Source organism: Ammospiza caudacuta, chromosome 30 (assembly GCF_027887145.1).
Source record: "Ammospiza caudacuta isolate bAmmCau1 chromosome 30, bAmmCau1.pri, whole genome shotgun sequence".
NCBI lineage: Eukaryota > Metazoa > Chordata > Aves > Passeriformes > Passerellidae > Ammospiza > Ammospiza caudacuta.
This window is the reverse complement of record NC_080622.1, coordinates 2,652,036-2,674,175: the sequence shown is the minus strand read 5'-3', so window position 1 is coordinate 2,674,175 and position 22,140 is coordinate 2,652,036.

Genomic DNA, 22,140 nt, shown 5'->3' with positions numbered 1-22,140 from the left:
CAGAGGTCACCCAGCACCCTGAGCCTGCCTGTGGTGTCCTCAGGTGTGCACATCCAGGCTGGGAACCCCACATGCCCTGGGGGCACCCCAGCATTCCCCAGTGGTACCAACTGCATGCACAGGGCAGCCCTGTGCCATCCCCATCCATCCTCAGCTCCTTCTATCCTCACTCCCAGCCACCCCCATCCCCATTTACCCTCCATCCCCATTTACCCTCCATCCCCATTTACCCCCATCCCCATTTACCCCATCCCCATTTACCCTCATCCCCATTTACCCTCCATCCCCATTTACCCCCATCCCCATTTACCCTCCATCCCCATTTACCCTCCATCCCCATTTACCCTCCATACCCATTTACCCCCATCCCCATTTACCCCCATCCCCATTTACCCCCATCCCCATTTACCCTCCATCCCCATTTACCCTCCATCCCCATTTACCCCCATCCCCATTTACCCCATCCCCATTTACCCCCATCCCCATTTACCCTCCATCCCCAACCACTCCTGTTGGGGAAGATGGAACAGGAAAGACTTATAAATGTGATTGTCTGCCAAAAGATTTTGAGAATATAGAAACTATAAGCGAGATTGAAATGAAAGCAAGCTTTGAGATCCCTCAGTTACTGAACACCTGGAAAACAATGGTGTGCTCACTGAAGGTGATCCCCTATTGATGGAACAACACCCTCTGCTTGCAGACAGCTCCAAGGCTCAGAGCAGACCCTGCCAGCTTGGCAGAAGGGGCCCAAAGAGGAGTTTTTAGGGTTTAAAATGTAACACAGTGTGGTAATGTAGTGATTCTTATAGGCTATATGTAAATGCTATAGGATTTGTATATTGTACTAGATTGGTTAGCGAGAATTAGAATATTCAATATTCAACACAGAAGAAGATTTATTGTATTGTAACAGGAACCTCGCTCTCTTACCCCTTTAACTCTCTTACCCCTTTTTACTGTCTTACCTTTTTTACTCCCTTATTCTCTCACGCTCTCACCCTCTCTCCCCCTCTCTTCTCTCGGGCCTGCTCCGAGCTGTGGCTGCAGCTCCCAGCAGGGCCCTGCACCCCTGCCCTGTGCAATAAACCCCAAATCCCAGCAGGGCCCTGCACCCAGGCCCTTTGCAATAAACCCCAAATCCCAGCAGGGCCCTGCACCCCTGCCCTGTGCAATAAACCCCAAATCCCAGCAGGGCCCCGCACCCAGGCCCTTTGCAATAAACCCCAAATTCCACGCCCTGGCTTCAGAGATCTCTCGTCTCCATCCATCCCGATTGTCCTACTCTCCATTGCTCCTCCACACTCCCATCCCAATCCACTTCACACCCAGGGAGAAACAGCCAGACCCCCAAATCTGCTCCCCTTCCCCCATATTCTCCATCTCTCACCATCTCCAGAGGCAGAGACTGGGGGGAATTTTTCTCTCTGCACTAAACTAGGGTTTTCTAAATGATGGCAAGCAAGAGCCCATTATCCAGCTCTTGTTGCCCACCCCCACGGCTCCCTGCAGGGCATGAAATAACCACCTGCCAGCTCCCCAGAGCCCCTGAGCCGTGGCAATGAGATCTCAGCTTCCCCTGTCACTATTGTCAGGGCAAAATTTAGATACCTGGTAATGAGGAGGTTTAATATGACAGATGAGAGGTTGACTCATTAAAAAAAAAAAAAAAAAGAGCGAGAGGGAGAGGGAGCTGAATTGGGGGTCGGATGCTGCTCTGTGTAAATCAGGAGCTGAATTCAGGGTTGGATTCTGCACTCAGTAAATCAGGAGCTGAATTCAGGGTTGGATTCTCACTCAGTAAATCAGGAGCTGAATTCAGGGCTGGATACTGCACTGGGTAAATCAGGAGCTGAATTCAGGGCTGGATGCTGCACTGGGTAAATCAGGAGCTGAATTCAGGGTTGGATGCTGCTCTGTGTAAATCAGGAGCTGAATTCAGGGTTGGATGCTGCACTCAGTAAATCAGGAGCTGAATTCAGGGTTGGATGCTGCACTGGGTAAATCAGGAGCTGAATTCAGGGTTGGATGCTGCACTCAGTAAATCAGGAGCTGAATTCAGGGTTGGATGCTGCACTGTGTAAATCAGGAGCTGAATTCAGGGTTGGATTCTGCACTGGGTAAATCAGGAGCTGAATTCAGGGTTGGATGCTGCACTGGGTAAATCAGGAGCTGAATTCAGGGTTGGATGCTGCTCTGTGTAAATCAGGAGCTGAATTCAGGGTTGGATGCTGCACTCAGTAAATCAGGAGCTGAATTCAGGGTTGGATGCTGCACTGGGTAAATCAGGAGCTGAATTCAGGGTTGGATGCTGCACTCAGTAAATCAGGAGGCTGTCACAGCTCAGCCTGCACTGGTGGGGTGCAGGAGTAGCTCTGCACCCCAAACCAGCCCCACTCTGGGCCCTCTCACTGGTGCTGAGGCCACAGGCAGGAAAGGGGAGCTATGGAGGGGCTGGACATGGCTGCAGTTTTTGGGGCCCTGCAGTTCTGCTTCCCCCTTACTCTGGGGTGTGGGCAGAGCCCAGGAGAAGCTGAAATGTTTCACTCTGAGGGTTTTCCTCTCTCCATGAACCCCAGCAGCACCCCAACATTGCCTCCACCCTCCTTGGCACCCCTATCCTGAGGGTGCACCCATGCCCAGTGCAGCCTCACCATGGGTCACATCACCTCCGTGGTCACCAAGGACATTGAGCATTTGTCACCAAAAGGGGACAATCACTGCCTCCAGCTCCAGCTCAGGGCAGGATCTCAGCACTGGGACCCACTGGGGCTCCCAGGGGCAGCTCAGCAGCATCAGGGCAAAGCAAATCCCTCCCAGCTGGGTATTTGGGGGCTCTCCATGAAGGGATTTCCTCCAGCAGCACGGGGGACAAATCTCTCTCCTCCTGGCAGGTTCTCCCCAGGGGAAATCCCATCAGCCCCAACTGCTGCTCCAGGCCATCCAGAGAGCAATGGAAACCCTCAACAGCCCCACAGGGCACAGATGGGAGTGGAACTGTCCCAGAGGAACTCTGCTCTTCCCTCCTGTGTCACTGGGATGGGGACTGGGGAATGTCCTCAGCACCAGCCTGGCACATCCTCCTGCTCCTTGCCCAAGGGCACTGTGGCACAAATCATGAAACCTAGAATGGTTTGGGTTGGGAGGAAACTTAAAACTCATCCCAACCTCTACCCCAGGCTGCTCCAAGCCCTATCCAACCTGGCCTTGGACACTTCCAGGGATCCATGGGCAGCCACAGCTTCTCTGGGCACCTGTGCCAGGGTGTCAGCACCATCACAGGGAAGAATTTCCTCTCAATACCCCATCTATATTCCCATGCTGGCAGTGGGAAGCCATTCCCCTTTGTCCTGTCATTCCAGGCTCTCATCCCTCCCCACCCAGGTCCAAAGCCCCTCTCCAGCTCTCCTGAAGCTCCTTCAGGTGCTAGAAGGGGCTCCAAGGTCTCCCTGGAGCCTTCCAACAGCTCCAGCTCCCTCAGCCTCATCTCCAGCTCATCTCATCTCCATCCCCAGCCCAGACAAATGTTCAGCAACTCTGTGCCCCATCCCCAGCTCTCCTGAAGCCCCTTCAGGTGCTGGAAGGGGCTCTAAGGTCTCCCTGGAGCCTTCTCAACAGCTCCAGCTCTCCCAGCTCATCTCCATCCCCAGCCCAGACACATTTTCAGCCACTCTGTGCCCCATCCCCACCCAGAGCACCCCAGAGCAGCTCTGCAGACCCTCCAAAGCCCAGGGTGGGCTCAGCCTGGGAGCCAGGGCTGCCTGGAGGCCCAAGGCTCCCAGTGCCACCCCAGAACTCAGCCCTGGAGCACAACTCCCAAAGGCTCAGCCCCTTCCCAAAGGCCACCAAGATCTTCCAAACCAACCTCCCACAACCATTTCTTTGTTGGATTTTCACCCCCAAGCACTGGTGAGTAGCAGCCATGGTGCCCAAAGGCTGCTGATTTGATTTAATTTGCATAAACTGCTGATTGCATCCATGCCCAAGGCTTCCATCACTTGTGGCAGGCCCCAATGCAGAGGCAGATGTTGCTCCTGCATTGTCCCAAATCAGGGTTTGCACATCTGGAGCTCCTGGGAGGAAGCACCAGGTTGCCCAGGGGCTGCAGGGTCCAGAATTCATTTGGGGTGCAGAGGAGCTGGTGAAATAAGGAGCCCTCAATGCTGGGAAGGTGATGGTGGTCACCAGAAGGACAAGAAGCAAAAAAATCTTAATTTGTCCCTGATATGGCAATGCTAATTACTGTGAGGGTGATACCATAGCAGAGCTCACTAGAAGGAGATATGGATGGAAAAAATCTGGCCAACACCAAGAGGAGCAGGCAGGACCACACTCCTGCCTCCATCCCCGTGCTCACACTGCACCATCACAGCTCCAAGCTGTCCCTGGCACTTCCAGCCTGGAAACAAAGCCACAAAAATTGTCATCCTGGCCATCTGCCTGTCTCAGAGGTGACATGCCCACCCATCTCTGCACATTCCCCAAACCCATGCTGGTCCATAGCCCCAGGCTCTGCTCAGAGCCACACTACACCAGACACTGTTATTCCATTTAATAAATGAAACAAACCTAACATTGGGGCTGTAAAAGCACCAAAAGCAGAGATCAAGGCCCTGGGAATGGGAACCTCTCTGAGGAGGAGCCACCAAAGCCCACCAGGAGGCACAGACCATGGTGTGGCTGCCACTGAGCCCCAACCCACCTCACTCTGAGCAAACAGGAGGAACTGGGACAAGATGCCACATGGCAAAGACTGGTTTAACTTCCTCTTCTCCTGTGCTGCCTTGAAAACACAGTGTCTGCAACCCAGCCCATAAATAAACCAGCCACCAGCAGCACTCTGCTATCCAGAGCCCAACAGGGCACCACAGGAGCATCCCAGGGTGACACAAACTCCAGGTCCCTCATCCCCCAGGATGTCCCCTGTGCCACAAAAGCTCTGCCATCGGCTGTACCCCTGAGCCAGAGGGGTGAGAACCCAGCCCCAGCTCACCAGGCAGCTCAAATCCACCAGGACAGCTGGCTCTCAGCTGTTGCTGCTCACTCACAGCACACACATTCCTGTCCCAGGCACACAAATCCTGTCCTGCTGCTCCCCCAGCACAGCAGTGAGGCCATGAGCTCTGCTGACCCCACAGCAGCCCCTACACACCTGGGTGATGGCTCCCACTGAGACAGATTCATCCAGAGCCCATCCCAGCACACAGGAACAGCATCCTGCCCCAAAAGGGGATTTTTTAAGGCCAAATTCTGTGTTTCAGCAAGGGGGATTTAGGTGCCCAAGCAGCTGAGCCCTTCTCTTCAAAAGAGGGATGATGATTGTGGCCAGCCCTGGGGGTGTGGATGTTGCCCACAAGGACATCCCAGCAGAGCATGGAGGTGACACTCAGGAGAGCAGTGGGAAATGCCAACATTTGGCACCTTCCACAAGCACCATCACATCCTGGTGTGGCACACTCCAAAATCTGTGCTGCAGAATCACTGGCACATGGCCATGGCTCAGGCAAAGGGCTTGTCATGGTTCCCAGCCATGTTATCATGGCAGAAAAGCCATTGGGATGCTCCTGAAGAACACAGGAGATGGACAGGGCAGGTATTGTGAGTGCGGGAATGCCATGGGTAAACACCAGCCACAATCCCTCTTGGAAAAGGGAAATATTGGGGACGAAAATCAAATACCACAGTTTTTTGTCAAAGGTGGGATGAGAAAAGGTAAGGCACGAATTTGTAGAAAGAAATGAAAATATTTAAATCAGTATTTTTGCTGAAGGATGGGGATGTAAAAATGTATCATTGAAGAGTTGCCCAAATGGGTGGTTTGCCCAAAAGAGGAGGAGGAGGAGGAAAGGGCTCTGCAGCTGTTGTTACCTTGGGACCCTGCAGTGCTTGCCAAACAAAGGAGACCACCCTGTGACACAAGGCAAGCAGAGGGGAGAACCCACCTCACCCAGCCAGCAATGGGAAAGGGCAGGGTTTAACCCAAAGCACAGCCAAAGTTTATCCTCCAGCCCCATCCATGAGCATCAGAGCTAGAGCAGCACACGCCTGGGAAGGGAAACACTTCTCCCTCCTCCCTCCCTCCCTCTTGGGAGGGAAACACTAAAAGCACTTCTGAAAGATCCCCTTCCGACAGGTTCTGCACCTTCATTTTCACAGACATGGATATGAACATTATAGCATTATTAACAGTTATCGCAAAGCAGCAACAGCATAAAAAACCCTGAAAGAATCAAAAGGAAAAAGATTTTTCTAGGACGAGCCAAGCTCAGCCCTGGTCCCAGCCCCACCACATCCATCCCCACCACATCCAACCCAGCCAGGCTGGGCTCTGGAGCAAAACAAACATTCAGGGAACAGTCAGGGGAGGAGAAGGAGCTGGACAGAGAGCCCCAGTGTGACACCTGGCCTGACACCATGCTGGTACCTGGCTCACCTCCGATGTGCCCGCAGCTCCAGCCCTGGCCGAGAGGACCCAGCAGCAAGCAGGAAGGTGTTAAAGTCCCCAGGACCAACCTCTGAGGAACCACAATAAATAACCTCTGAGTAAACACAGCGGCTGCTCCCCATTCGCCTTCCTGTTTGCTTTCGCAGATCCGGGCTGCGACGTCCACTTCCAGCTGCTGGCCCCGGCCCGTCCCGGCGGAGCTCCCGGCGGAGCCCCGGCACCGGCACCGAACCGGCCCTGGACAGGGGGCACGGCCTTCCCAAAGGGATTTATCCCCCGGGACACGCACTGATCCTGCCTCTGAGCCCGTTCCTGCTGCCTCTTCCTTCCTGGTTTATGTTTGTTTTGATTCCTCAAAGAGGAAATCCCAGCTCACCCAGTCCCCATCAGGGAGCCATGCTCACCTCTGTGCCTCAGTTTCCCCCTCTCTCCCCTCCCTGCTCAGCCAGCCCTGGAAAAAACAACAACAAAACAAAAAAAAAGCAACGGGTCCTGATTCCTGCTTTAAGGGCACTTCTGTGCTTTAGCACGAACACAAAGGAGAGGGAAAAAACAACAACTCACAGCGAGAATTTGTGTCAGGAGCAACAAGGGGGTCCGGGGCAAGCCCTCCCCTGGCAGGGCAGCGCCGACCGCGGAGGCTGACAATAGATAAGGGGCTAAATTCGGCGCTGGGCTCCGGCCCCGGGCTCTGTAAGGCGATCGGGGTGGGGGAGAGAGTGCCGAGCTGTTTATTTGGCTCCAAACTCCGCACCGACACTGCAGCGTCACCCGTGTTTAAAATAGGAAGGAACGAAAAGAAGGAGGGGGGAAAAATAAAAAAAATTAAAAAAAAAGAAAGAAATAAAAAGGGAGAAAAGTGCACGCACGCGTTGAACAATAACAACAAAATAATATTTAAAAAATCAAGAGAAAAGGAGTCGGGGGAGGGGGGGTAATAAAAGGAAACCCAGTTGGGCTGGCGAGCTTTAAAGCGACGCCTGCCTTATAAAAAAAGAAGTTGCTAATTTTAACTCTCCAGTGGAAAGAGTGAGAGGTACTTACAGGAGACAGGGTGGCTGCGTCCTTCTCCGCGGCCGCTGCGCGCTGAGGGCCGGCAGGAAGCGCCGGCCGGAGCCGCCATCCCCGAGCGCTGCCCCGGCCCCGAGCCCCGGCACCCCTAGGCAGCGCGGTGCTCTGAAGGGCACAGGCAGATGCGGAGGCAGCAGGAGGGGCTGCTGGAGCCCGCAGGGGGGAAGGGAGCGGCCGGAGCTTGCCAAAAAGCAGCGGCCGGGCTCGTTTCCTCCGGCAGCCCAAAGCCGGGCCCGGCCCGTGGCGAGCGGGCGCCGCAGGACCCCCGGGAGGCGTGAGGCAGCTGCTGGGTCAGATGACATTTCTGCGCCGACGTTTCTGACCAAGCTGGCTTTTCCCCAAGGGAAAAGGGCTTTGAAGACACGGTTTTATTCCCCCCCCCTCCTCCCGCCAGTGGTAAAATAGCGGATGAGCTCAGAACCCAAAGCGCAGGGCAGTGCCGTGACCAGAGAAGGCCACCCGGCTCCACGGGGACTGCAAAGGTGACCTCCAACAGCTCAGCCACATTTCAGCTGCGGCAAACACAGCAGGCACCCACTGCCTCACCAAATTCAGTATTTCATATCCAAAAGGGTCAAGAGTGGGGATTTGGTTTCAGTGTGCCCGCTGGCTGGATTTAAAAAGCTCTCCCTGGAGATGGGGATCTTGCAAAGAGATCCCACCAGGTGAGGTGGCACACTCACACCTCCAGGACAGTGGCAGCCTGAAAGTTGTGAACTCCAGTTGCCAATAAACCTCCAAGAGAACACAGGAAGGCCTCAGGCAGCAGAGGAACAGACCTGGTGACCCAAGGGCTCTTCCCAAGCAGCTGGAAATCAGCCTCAGGACGCAAAATCTCACTAGAAGACATCCCTGCATGCAGGGCTGGACACATCATTTACCGAGCGTGGCTGCAGCAAGACCAAGCCACCGTCTTCAGGACATGCAAGAGTGGACTCAATTAAGGTCACAGGCCCTAGAAGAGTCTTCTGTCACGGAAGAAGGTTTGCTGGCTGGCCTCAGACAAATGCCTATTGATGGCAGGCAGCAATGCTGCACGTCCAGGACGTGGCTTCACCGGGATTGAATCGCCCGGTGCCGCCGTCACAGCTCCCAAGGCTGGATCAATACTGCTCCTCTAATTGCTCAGCTCCTGTCACTTGCACAGCCAAGGGGACAAGTCCTAAAGCAGTCCCCAGAGATGCTGTTCCAAATGCTCCTCCCTGAGCAGTTCTGCAGTTGCAGCCATCACTGAACTGCTCCTCCTCGCTCAAAACTGTGTGCTGGCAGAACGAGGGCTCTGAGGGAGGACACTGCCAACCCAAACCCCAAGAATTTGTGTGAAACTAGAGAACAAGGAGCTGTTGTCACTGGTCAGAGTTGGGCAGTGATGAGGGGGAGAAGGCAGTGACAGACATCCTGCCACCGCCCACCTGCATCCGGGCTGGGGCCCTGGCCTTGGGGTGTTTGGGAGCCAGGGAGGGTGCTGCCCTCCATGCACACCCCACAGCAGACAGACCCACTGCCCCAACACTCCAGTAATCACTCACCACGCCAAAACACATCCCCCTGAGGTAATACTAGTACTCATTTGTGCCCAGAGTGGATAAGAGCTGGTCCCGCACCAGCCCCCAGAACGCTCCCAGAGCACTCAGACAGACCCAGCCAAGCCCTCAAACCTCCCTGTGCCCTGGCACACACCAAGCACCACTGAGCCACAGCAGGGCCCTGCTGCTGCACTCCCCTGGCCCAGCCTGGGGAGCTGCTCTTGGTTCCTATCAGCAGATGAAGCCCTTGGTGCTGACCTTGCAGAGGACACAGTGATGCTGCCCCCATCTCACATCACCAGGCCTCCAAATAAATTACCTGCCCCCTTCTCCAGCACTAAAAGTCATCACAACCCCACAAAACTGCTCGCTAAGCAGTCGTGACAGAGCCCCCTCCGCTCAGGAGCTAGGGGTGTATTATTTTTAAAAATCTTTCCTTTTATTGATTTCACTCTCAGGTACAGAAGATGCATTTCATGAAACCATCGAGCCCTCATAAAGCAGCCCACAGTGGTGTCTGTACCACAACCTCACTGCAGACACAGGAGACACAAACATTTACTGTAAGAGCAATAAACAGGCCAAGAAGGTTGAAAAGGAAGAAACCCTGGACATGAGGCCCTCTCCCAGCAGCACCTAATTTTAGAGGAATGCAAGGGACAAAATAACAGGAGGCTTGGCCACAAGTCTTGTCCACACTGGGAGAAAACAGGGCAGAAAAAACCCTCCTTTGCACTGATACACAGGGCTGTGTTGCAAAACACCCAGAGAACCCCAAATCAGTGCTGTGGCTACAGAGCTGTGCCAGCTGGGGAAGTGAAGGGGAAGATGGGCACTGGGGAACAGCAGTGGCACCCAGTGCTGGGCACCACCTCCCTGCCCTGCTCTGGGGCTCTGCTGCCCATCCCACACATCAGGATCCCCGTGTGCAGAGCAGCAGGGTGTTCCCTGTGCCCTTCCTGCACCAGCCCTCACTGGAGTGGCTGGCACCACTATGGTGCCAAGACCCTTGAGCTGCATCCTCTGTGGGACCTTGTGCAGCTCCCAGCCTGCAGCAGGGGAGACAGACACAGCCAAGCAAACCCAAAGGGAAGGCAGGAACTCAGAGTTTGGGATTTCCCCCATACCTGCTATGCAGCCTCCTGCATCTTCTGCTCCTGGCAGGGATGAGCTGCAGCCACCGCTCCTCAATCCAACTGCAAAGACAAAGCAAGAAGCTGTCAGTGTGAGGGGACAGAGGTGGGGACAGAGGCAAGGACAGGACGCCCCACGTGTCCCATCCAAGCACAGATGGAGGGAACAGTGAGGGGAGCCCAGTATCCCCTGCAGACCTGGCTGCAGGGTCCCCTCCTGCACTGCCCCAATCCTCAGCATCACTGCAAGGGCCGTGCAGGCTGGGTGGGACCTGCAGGGATCCAGGGAGCCCTGGGGCTTTGCAATGTGGAAAGCATCTCAGTGAGACCAGAGGGAAAGAAATTAAAAGGAGCTCAGGAATGAAACAAATTATAAACCAAAAATTAACATGAACGAGGGATGTGGCCCAGGCAGACAGCGTGGCCAGCAGAAAATTGCTCAAAGCTGAGGTGAACTTTGTGTTTTCTGGGAAGATTCTCATGCACATCCCACAGGAAAAAGCAGTGACCAGCTTGCTCAGACTGTCCCAGGGAATGCATGCAGCACATGTGGAGAATCTGCCGTGGCCCAGAAGGAAACTCAGCTCCTAAACTCATCCCACTCACACTGGGAGATGGGAGGAGACCCATGGGGCAAAGCCCAGGGGCTTCAGCTGGCCTCGTGCTGGTCACCTACTGGTGATCACAACCATCTGAGACTTGTGCAGAGCCCATCACCAGCACAGCACACTCCCATGAAGGGAACGGTGTCGCAGACATCTTTTATGAAAAATCCTTTCCTTAGGATTTTTTCTCCTGAGAAGCCTCAGGAACAAAATGTAAACAATGGTTATCTGCTGCTGTGGAATGCAACAGGTGCATCTGGGATTGGTCTCATGTGGTTGTTTCTAATTAATGGCCAATCACAGTCAGCTGGCTCGGACAGAGAGTCCAAGACAGAGCCTTTGTTATCATTCTTTGCTATTCTATTCTAAGCCAGCCTTCTGAGGAAATCCTTTCTTCTATTCTTTTATTATCGTTTTAATATAATATATATCATAAAATAATAAATCAAGCCTTCTGAAACATGGAGTCAGATCCTCATCTCTTCCCTCATCCCCTGTGAACACGGTCACAGAACGGTGCTGAACAAAAGGGAAACTGAGGCACAGCGCTCCCGAGCCGCAGCCTCACCCCCAGCACCTGCAGCAGAGCGAGGAATTGTGCTCAGCTTTCCGGCGTCCTCATCCTCCGCTCCAACCACAAACCAGCCTTCCTCCCCCGGCCTCCTCCCCTCCCACAGCCAGCTCATTTCCTGCCATTACAAAATTCCCCCTGAACAAAGCTGGAGCCGGGACCGGGGCTGCCCCTTCCTCCCGCCGCAGGAGCCAAGCACAGGGACACCCCCGAGGTGAGAGCGGCTCTCCAGCCCCAAACCTCCCAGAACTCGGGCTGGAGTCCTGCAAATGTCCAGGCACAGGGATCCCCTCATCAGGACAGACAGACAGTCTGTCCTCCACAACGGGGAGCAGCAAGGACAAGGATGGGGGGGTCCTTGTCCCATTAAGCCCAGACCAAGCTGTCAGCCCCTCACGACCATTCCTTCATTCCCCTGAACAAAACAGTGTCGTGCAGAATGACTGACCACTTGGGGACAGGGACAGCCACAGAAGAAGTGCCACGCTGCCAGCCAGGACGAGGGAAGTGCTGTTTAAGGCAAAGGCTCTCTCAGAAGGTTCCTAAACCTCCTCTTGGTGTCTGGCCAGCTCCCTCTGGTCCCAGCACTGCAGATTCTTGCAGGGCTGGTGGCAGAGCCATGTGGAGATTGGGGACCACAGGCTCCTAAACCTCCTCTCAGTGTCCCAGCAGTTCTCTCTGCTCTCAGCACTGCAGAGCCATGTAGGGGTGATGGCAGAGCCACATGGGGACCAGGGACCACAGGCTCCTAAACCTCCTCTCAGTGTCTGAGCAGCTCCCACTGGTCTCAGCATGCAGAGCCTTGCAGGGGTGGTGGCAGAGCCACGTAGAGATCAGGGACCAGAGGTTCCTAAACCACCTCTTGGTGTCTGAGCAGCTCCCACTGGTCTCAGCATGCAGAGCCACGCAGACTGGTGGCACAGCCATGTGGGAATCAGGGACCAGAGGTTCCTAAACCACCTCTCACTGTCTGACCAGTTCTCTTTGGTCTCAGCATGCAGAGCCCTGCAGGGCTGGTGGCAGAGCCACATGGGGACCAGGGACCACAGACCAGGCTGAGAGGAGGATGTGGCCAAGGCTGGCTCTGCTTTGAGGGGACTGGGGTCAGCTCCACAGCCCACCAGGATGCAGTGGGGGACATGTGGCCAGGCCAGACCTCAGATGTCTGTACAGAGCTGTTTTCTCTCAGTGGGAGATGCTGCTGGACACACCAGGAATGTCCAGGATGCCCGTGGTGCCATGGGACAGCCAGCACAGCCACACAATCACCACTCACAGATTCTGGCACTGACACAACTGCCCATGGCTGGTGGTGGGCACAGCCACATCTGGCTCCCAGAGCCCACCAGGCCATCAGGACAATGACTTTGGACAACAGCTGATCCCACCCAGCCCTTGGCCGTGCCACAGTCCCCAGATGGTGACAAATAACAGCAGTGCCTTTGCTGACCCAATCTGAGCTGCCCTTGTAGGGCCAAGGTGGGGAACTCCAGGGGGAGCAGGATCGGGTTTGGGGTGTTCAGCCTGCAGATAATTGTGACATTGCAGGGTTGAATGAACAGGGATGAACAGCACACGTGGGGTTACAGTGCTGGGACCCTGACCCTCTCCAGCCTGACAGCTTTAGAGCTGCTTCACCCCCTGCCCAAGCTGCAGAATCCACTGCTCTTTGGACCTTTGGTGGGACTTCCAGCACCAGCAAACCCCAGTGAACCCCCAAGTCCCTCTGACATTGCAGGGTTGCAGCCCAGTGTCACCTGAGACAGGGATGAACAGCACACATGGGGTGACACTCCTGGGACCCTGACCCTCTCCAGCCTGACAGCTTTAGAGCCGCTTCACCCCCTGCCCAAGCTGCAGAATCCACTGCTCTCTGGACCTTTGGTGGGACTTCCAGCACCAGCAAACCCCAGTGAACCGCCAAGCCCCCATTTTGCAACGTTCTGAGCTGGCACAAAGGAGCAAAGCCCCCACTCAGTGGCACTGCCAGCTCCCTTGCCTGTCCATGCTCGTCCTTTGCCCTCCAAGAGAGGACCTGGCACTGCTCCCAGAACCTCTGGAGCATTTCAAAAGTGACCATTCGACCTGCACAGGCCCTGCTGAGGGGCTGGGGCTGGCTCAGGCCACTGGCCAGGGCTCACCCCACCACACACGTGCTTTCCAAGCCTTCTCTTTATAAACAGAGAAATGCTGTCCAGGGAAGGGGGAAAGTATTGTGTTTTCAAGCTGTTATTTTATAAGCTGAGGGGAAAATAAACACATAGGAGAGGGATGGAGGTGGCAAAGGCAAGTGAATTCCTGTTTCTGAAAGAAAAAGAAGGGGAAAGAAAGGGTAAAGACAATCTTTATGCCCAGCTTTGGGGCAGAAACGCTGAGGTGCTAACACTGCTCCTATTTGAAAACCAAAGCTTTGGTTTCACCAAGTAACCAACCAAAATTCCTGAGGGCAGGAGAACCAGGGGAACCTCCTGGGATCCCCATTTGTAACTGACGCAGTCAAGCTGGCACAACCTGCCATCAAAGGCAGCAGGGAGCTGCTCCAACCTGCCCATAAAGATCCTGGAGGATTCCCATATACATAGCCCTCTCAAAATACACGTATTCCTATATATGTAACCCACCAAATATATAGATATAAATTTGTATTATTTGTATATTTGTGTATATGTATATTTGTATATTATTTGTATAATTTTGTATATTTTGTATTATTTGTATATATATGAATTTGTATTTGGGGGTTTATCTATACATGTGGGTATATATATATATATATATATATATACACACATATATATTCCCACATGTATAGATAAACCCCCAAATACAAATTCAATCCCATGTATATAAACCCCAAATACATACAACCTCTGCCTACATCATACATACATATAATAACATAAAATGCGCCCAAATAAATAACCATGGCCACTGCCATGCACACAGCTGGAAAGCCCAGGGGAGATGGATGGCTGACCCCACCCAAACACATATATATTCCCACACATATAACTCCAAAAAATATATATATTCCCATACCCACAGCCCTCTCAACATACACATATTCCCATATATGTAACCCACCAAATATATATATATATTTATTTCTTTGTATATTTGTATATTATTTGTATTTTTTGTATTTTTTTATATTTTGTATTAGCTGTATTATTTGTATATATATAAATTTGTATTTGGGGATTTATCTATACATGTGGGAATATTTTTATTTATATATATAAATATATATATATTTATATATATTCCCACATATATAACTCCAAAAAATATATATATTCCCATACCCATAGCCTTCTCAAAATACACATATTCCCATATATGTAACCCACCAAATATATATATATATTTATTTGTATATTATTTGTATTATTTGTATTTTTTTATATTTTGTATTATCTGTATTATTTGTAAATATATAAATTTGTATTTGGGGGCTTATCTATACATGTGGGAATATTTTTATTTATATATATAAATTATATAAATATATATATTTATATATATTCCCACATACATAACTCCAAAAAAAAAATATATTCCCATACCCATAGCCTTCTCAAAATACACATATTCCCATATATGTAACCCACTAAATTTATTTATTTATTTATTTGTATATTTGTATGTTGTTTGTATTATTTGTATTTTTTGTATTTTTTGTATTTATTTCTATTATTTGTATATATAAATATTTGTATTTGGGGGCTTATCTATAAATGGAATATTTTTATTAATATATATATTTTTATATATGTTTATATATTTATATATATTCCCACATATATAACTCCAAAAAATATATATTCCCATACACATAGCCCTCTCAAAAGACACATAATCCCATATATGTAACCCACCAAATTTATTTATTTATTTATTTGTATATTTGTATGTTGTTTGTATTATTTGTATTTTTTGTATATTTTGTATTATTTCTATTATTTGTGTATATATACATTTGTATTTGGGGGCTTATCTATACATGTGGGAATATTTTTATTTTTATATATATATATATATATATATATATATATTCCCACATATATAACTCCAAAAAATATATATTCCCATACACATAGCCCTCTCAAAATACACATAATCCCATATATGTAACCCACCAAATACATATATATATATTCCCACATGTATAGATAAACCCCCCAAATACAAATTCATTCCCATGTATATAAACCCCAAACACAAACAACCCCTGCCTACATCACACATACACAAAATCCCCCAAATAAATAACCATGGGGACTCCAAGCACACATCTGGAAAGCCCAGGGGGGATGGACGGGCAGGAGAAGCAGCTCTGGGGCTGGAGGGGCCAAGAGGGAGGCGCAGATTGCGGAGGGGAAGAGCCCTGACCGCAATCTCTCCTTCCCCTTTTTTCACGTTTCCTCTAGCAACGGGCTCGGGGCTGCAAACATTTGGATGCCAAACCCGAACTTCCCCACCTCGGGCTGCCAACCCAGCCCTCTGCTCCTCTGCCAGGTGCTCGTGGACTCCCATTTCCCAGAGCTGGGCCATGTCGGTCTCAGGGAGTCCCAACAACAGCAAGGAGCAGACAAAATAAAAAAAATAAAAAAAAAAAAAAAAAAAGAAAAAAGAAGAAAAAGAAAAAATAAGAAAAATAACTTTCTCCATTTTTCTCCATTTCCCCAGTCCATGAAACTAAAGCATCTCAGCCCCTCAGCCTTCAGTTTGTACCAGCCAATATCTCCAAGGTTTAATTAGACCTGTTGAGCCTTTCCCAGTTGGGTTTCCTCTGGCTTGACCCCAAGAGGTGTGAAGGAACAAATTGGGAGAGATCTCACTCCAAGCAGGAGCATCAGGCAGGACAGGCTGGCAGTTAAACAGTGAGGAGCCCCAGGCGCCAGAATTCCAGGGGCTGGAAAGGGGGACAGGAGGAGGGAATCCATCTCCAGTGGCACAGAGGTGCCCAGCAGGACAGGGCAGAGCTGAGCAGTGCCCAAGAACCATGGCACCAGCCAGCTGTGCCAGGGGCACGTGCAGAGCGTGACCACCAGCACTGAGCTACTGCAAACCCCACACAGGGATGGCATGAAGGCACCCCAGATCCAGGCAGGGTACGAATTGTTGGGGTTCAGACCCTGCTCCTCCAAACCCCAGATCCAGGCAGGGTAGGAATTGTTGGGGTTCAGACCTCTGCTCCTCCAAACCCCAGATCCAGGAAGGGTAGGAATTGTTGGGGTCCACCTCTGCTCCTCCAAACCCCAGATCCAGGAAGGGTAGGAATTGTTGGGGTCCACCTCTGCTCCTCCAAACCGCACAGAGGGATGGCATGAAGGCACCCCAGATCCAGGCAGGATAGGAATTGTTGGGGTTCACCCCCTGCTCCTCCAAACTCCACAGAGGGATGGCATGAAGGGGTTCACCCCCTGCTCCTCCAAGTCCCACACAGGGCTGGCATGAAGGCACCCCAGATCAAGGCAGGGTAGGAATTGTTCGGGCTCACCCCCTGCTCCTCCAAACCCTACGGAGGGATCCCATGAAGGTACCCCAGATCAAGGCAAGGTAGGAATCTGGTGGGGTTCACCCCCTGCTCCTCCAAAAAACCGTGGGATGGCATGAAGGCACCACAAATCAAGGCAGGGTAGGAATTGTCAGGGCTCACACCCTGCTCCTCCAAACCCCAGATGAAGACAGGGTAGGAATTGTTGGGGTCCACCCCTGCTCCTTCAAACCCCACAAAGGGATCCCATGAAGGCACCCCAGGTCCAGGCAGGGTAGGAATTGTTGGGGTTCAGACCCTGCTCCTCCAAACCCCAGATCCAGGCAGGGTAGGAACTGTTTGGGCTCACACTCCTGCTCCTCCAAAGCCCACGAACTGGGGCTCACCCCCTGCTCCTCCAAACCCCACAGAGGGATCCCATGAAGGTACCCCAGATCCAGCCAGGGTAAGAATCTGCTGGGGTCCACCCCCTGCTCCTCCAAAAAATGGTGAGATGGCACGAAGGCACCACAGATCAAGACAGGGTAGGAATTGTTGGGGTTCACCCCCTGCTCCTCCAAACCCCACACAGGGATGGCATGAAGGCACCCAAATCAAGGCAGGGTAGGAATTGTTGGGGTTCACCCCCTGCTCCTCCAAACCCCACAGAGGGATCCCATGAAGGCACCGCAGATCAAGGCAGGGTAGGAATTGTTGGGGTTCACCCCCTGCTCCTCCAAACCCCAAAGAGGGATTCCATGAAGGCACCCAGATCCAGGCAGTAGGAATTGTCAGAGCTCACACCCCTCCAAACCCCAAGAAGGGATGCCATGAAGGCACCTCCGGTCCAGGCAGGGTAGGAATTGTTGGGGTTCACCCCTGCTCTTCCAAAAAATGGAGGGATGGCACGAAGGCACCCCAGATTAAGACAGTAGGAATTGTTGGGGTTCACCCCCTGCTCCTCCAAACCCCACAGAGGAATGGCACAAAGGCACCAAGATCAAGGCAGGGTAGGAATTGTCAGGGCTGTGGAAAGGGGGATAGGAGGAGCAAACTCCTGCTCCTCCAAACCCCACAGAGGGATCCCATGAAGGCACCCCAGATCCAGGAAGGGTAGGAATTGTTGGGGTCCACCTCTGCTCCTCCAAACCCCACAGAGGGATCCCATGAAGGCACTCCAGATCCAGGAAGGGTAGGAATCTGGTGGGGTTCACCCCCTGCTCCTCCAAAAAATGGAGGGATGGCACGAAGGCACCACAGATCAAGGCAGGGTAGGAATTGTCAGGGCTCACACCCTGCTCCTCCAAACTGCAGATGAAGACAGGGTAGGAATTGTTGGGGTTCAGACCCTGCTCCTCCAAACCCCAGATCTAGGCAGAGTAGGAACTGTTGGGGTTCACCCCCTGCTCGTCCAAACCCCACAAAGGGATCCCATGAAGGCACCGCAGATCAAGGCAGGGTAGGAATTGTTGGGGTTCACCCCCTGCTCCTCCAAACCCCACAGAGGGATCCCATGAAGGCACCCCAGATCCAGGCAGGGTAGGAATTGTCGGGGCTCCCCCCCTGCTCCTCCAGGTCACCCTGCAGCCCTGGCTTGGGGCAGGGGAGCTGGAGCTGCTCTCCAGGCTCCAGGCAAGGTCCCAGCAGCACAGCTGTCACTGCAAGTGTTGCAACAGCGGCTGCTGGCCCTGCAAGGACCACGGGGACATGAGGGGGTGTCGAGGGGGGGTGGTGGCACAAGTGCAACCGTTGGAGCCACCGAGTTTCACTCTGGCTGGCTGAGTTCCCCTTGGGCAGCAGAGATGCAGAAGTGAAACCTGCAGCTGTGTGGCCGTGGGGGCGGCCGGAGGTGCAGCAGGGCTGGGGACCCGGAGCAGAGCCACGCACCAGCACACAGTGACCAAAGCTGCTGGGGGACCTGGGCAGGCTGGGGAGCACAGGCACACTGGGGTTTGCTCTGCCTCACAGCACCCATCTTGTTTCTGCCCTCGCTGCACAGCTGGGCCACATCTGGTGGGAGCAGGAATGCCCTGGGTGTGCAGGTACCCACAGCTGGGCAGGGTCCCTGCTCCAGGAGCCTGTCAGGGGCTGGCACTGCTGCAGGACAGGGCAATCCCAGCCCATTGGGCAAATACTGGGCAGCATGGAGTGATCCCAGCAGCAGCAGCACCTCCTAATGCAGGGAAACTGAGGCACAGAAAGGGTACGTGAACCACAGGGCTGAACGCACAACTATCTCCCAAACCCCAATTTCCTCCCCCTGAGCGAGCCACTCACCTCCTCATCCCAACCTGCTGACACAGCAGCACAAGGAAGACCCCAAAACTGACCCCAGAACCCCCAGCACCCATCTTGTTTCTGCCCTCACTGCACAGCTGGGCCACATCTGGTGGCAGCAGGAATGCCCTGGGTGGGCAGGTACCCACAGCTGGGCAGGGTCCCTGCTCCAGGAGCCTGTCAGGGGCTGGCACTGCTGCAGGACAGGGCAATCCCAGCCCACTGGGCAGCATGGAGTGATCCCAGCAGCAGCACCCCAGCAAGGAAACTGAGGCACAGAGAGGGGACGTGAACCACAAAGCATCTCCCAAACCCCAATTTCCTCCCCCTGAGCAACCCACTCACCTCCTCATCCCAACCTCCTGGCACAGCAGCACAAGGAAGACCCCAAAACTGACCCCAGAACCCCCAAGGACATCATGGGGGTCCCTATAAGAGCACAGGGACAGCAAGATGTGGGTGCCCCATACCCCAAGCAGCCAGTGCTTGCCCTCACCCCGGTGACAGTGACAATACTTCAGGCCACATTGCCACCTGCTGGCACCAGCCCTGGGGGCTGAGAGCGCTGGCACCTTCCTTGATGGGGACAGCAAGTGGCTCTGTGCTAGGTATCATGTCCAGTGAGGAGAAACCACTCCTCACTTTCCTGAACTCATTTTATCCAACTTCATGGCAGCCTGGGCATGCCTTGCAACCCAAACCCACCCCAGAGGTGCTGAGAGGGGCTGTGGGGGCTCACAGCACCCACACTCTCCTGAAAGTGTGGTTTCAGGAGCGAAAGTGCTGCCCCAGGGCTGCAGGACCCTTCACAGCAGCAGGGAGAGCTGCTCCAGACCTGCAGTTCCAGCTCCTGCTGCCATTTCCAAGGCAGAGGTAAAGCAGAGGTGGCACCATCAATTGTTTTGCCACCCAGACTCCCTGCAAACCTCTCCTGTGTGCTGCTGCCTCTCCCCAGAGGCCACAGATCCAATTCCCACCTCTCCCTCCTGTCCCATGGGGGCACAGATCCTCTGCAGCCATCCATGCACCCAACCATTCACATCTCTGATCCCCACAAACCCCACCTGAGGCATGGGGGAGTGCAAATGCCACCTGCACACACCAAAAACTCATCCCTGACACTCTGTGGCCACTGGCTAACCCAGCCCCACATGGGTTACACCTCTCACCTCCCACCTTGGGAAGGATCCTGCATGGGACAGGTCACCAAAGACCCCACAGGAGCTGCCCCAGGCAGACACAGCACTGGGAACTGGCTCTGGGTGTCTCCACCCTCGCTGGTGTCCAGCCCCAGCTCTGGCTCTGTCACACAGGTCCAAACTCCAAGGCCACGGGGTGAGGTGTGGCCAAGCCAGCTGGGGGAGACAATCACCACCACGGCCTTGCTGTGCCATCACCTGAGCCAGGAACCACCAACCACGGGGAAATCCTTCATTGCCACAGCCTGGGCAGGGGCTCAGGGCACCACCTGAGGTCACTCAGCCTGGCCTCTCCTCGTGGAAACCAAACAAATGTGATCAAACCTCCCTGCTCTGACAGGTGACAGCAGCTCCTAAAACACCTCTGAGCTGCAATATCTGACATGCTGGGCTGGCAGAGGGCTGGCTGCCAGGTGAGCCCCCAAAATCCCTTCCAACAGCACTGCAAAGGCAGAAGGAGGAGGTGGAGAAAAACCTCCAGCTGCCCCTTGCTGCTGTCCCCCATTCCAGCCTTTGTAACCTGTTTGTAAGGGCAGCTTGAGGAGGAGAAGGAGGAGAGGGAGGAGAGGGAGGCTGCTGTCAAACACCAGCACTGGGAGGCTCATACTTCATTCTGGGCTGTGCTGTGACCCCTTGGTGTGTCCAGAGTGGGGCCAGCCATGATTTATCCTGTTTTCTTCTTCAACAGCCCCTCCTGCACCCTGCCAGCAGTGCCAGCCATGGGCAGCAGCACCACCAGAGCAGCTGGAAAATCACCTGGCACTGACATGAGCTGAGCCAGAGGCAGGGCAGCTCGGCCTTGGGGAGCACAAAGTGTGCAAACCCTGACCCCTCATGCACACTCAGAGCCTCGTGGTCGAGCACAGATCTTGGCTGCATCCAGAAAAGCAGGTGGCACATCCTGCTGGAGCAAGGCTGCCTCTGAAAACCCAGCAGGGAAAAACCTGAGCCAGAGGCAAAATCATCCTCTGGGTTACAAATCACCCAGTTCAACCCTCAGCTCCCTTCACGTCCTTGGCAAATCTCTACTCCCCAAACTTCAGACCCACTATTTTTAAAAAAAATTTAAAATCACACAAAAAAAAACCCAAAAAACAACCAAAAAAAAAAAAAAAAAAAAAAGATTGAAATTATTTCTCCCCAGCGAGGTGCAGAGAAACACACATTCGGTGCCGTCGTCAGCAACTCCTACACCACCCCCCACGTTCACCACTGCAAGGGGGGGGCAGGAGGGGGTTCACAGGCACCTACACTGAAAAAAAAATCAGATTTCTGCCTAATTTGGTTAATCAGCCAAGCGAGCAGCATGGATCCATAGGAGACTGTCCTGTGTTCCCTTCATGGGGCAACAAAATCTCTGCGGCCAGTGCAAGCATCACCTCCCTGTGACAGAACCATGGTCCTTGGAAAATTCCAAATCCCAAATGCTGCTCCCAGTTTGAGCATACTGGTAACTGAAAATGCAAAAAAAAAAAAAAAAATTAAAAAAAAATATAAAAGAAGGGGTTTATTAAGTCTTGGAATCACCAGAAAAACTCATAGTGCTGTCAAAGGGGATCATGGATCTCAGAATCCTCAGTGATTCTTCCCCTCAAAACCCTTCAGTGGTTAAAGGAAAATTCAGGGAAGGGAAGGGAAGGGAAGGGAAGGGAAGGGAAGGGAAGGGAAGGGAAGGGAAGGGAAGGGAAGGGAAGGGAAGGGAAGGGAAGGGAAGGGAAGGGAAGGGAAGGGAAGGGAAGGGAAGGGAAGGGAAGGGAAGGGAAGGGAAGGGAAGGGAAGGGAAGGGAAGGGAAGGGAAGGGAAGGGAAGGGAAGGGAAGGGAAGGGAAGGGAAG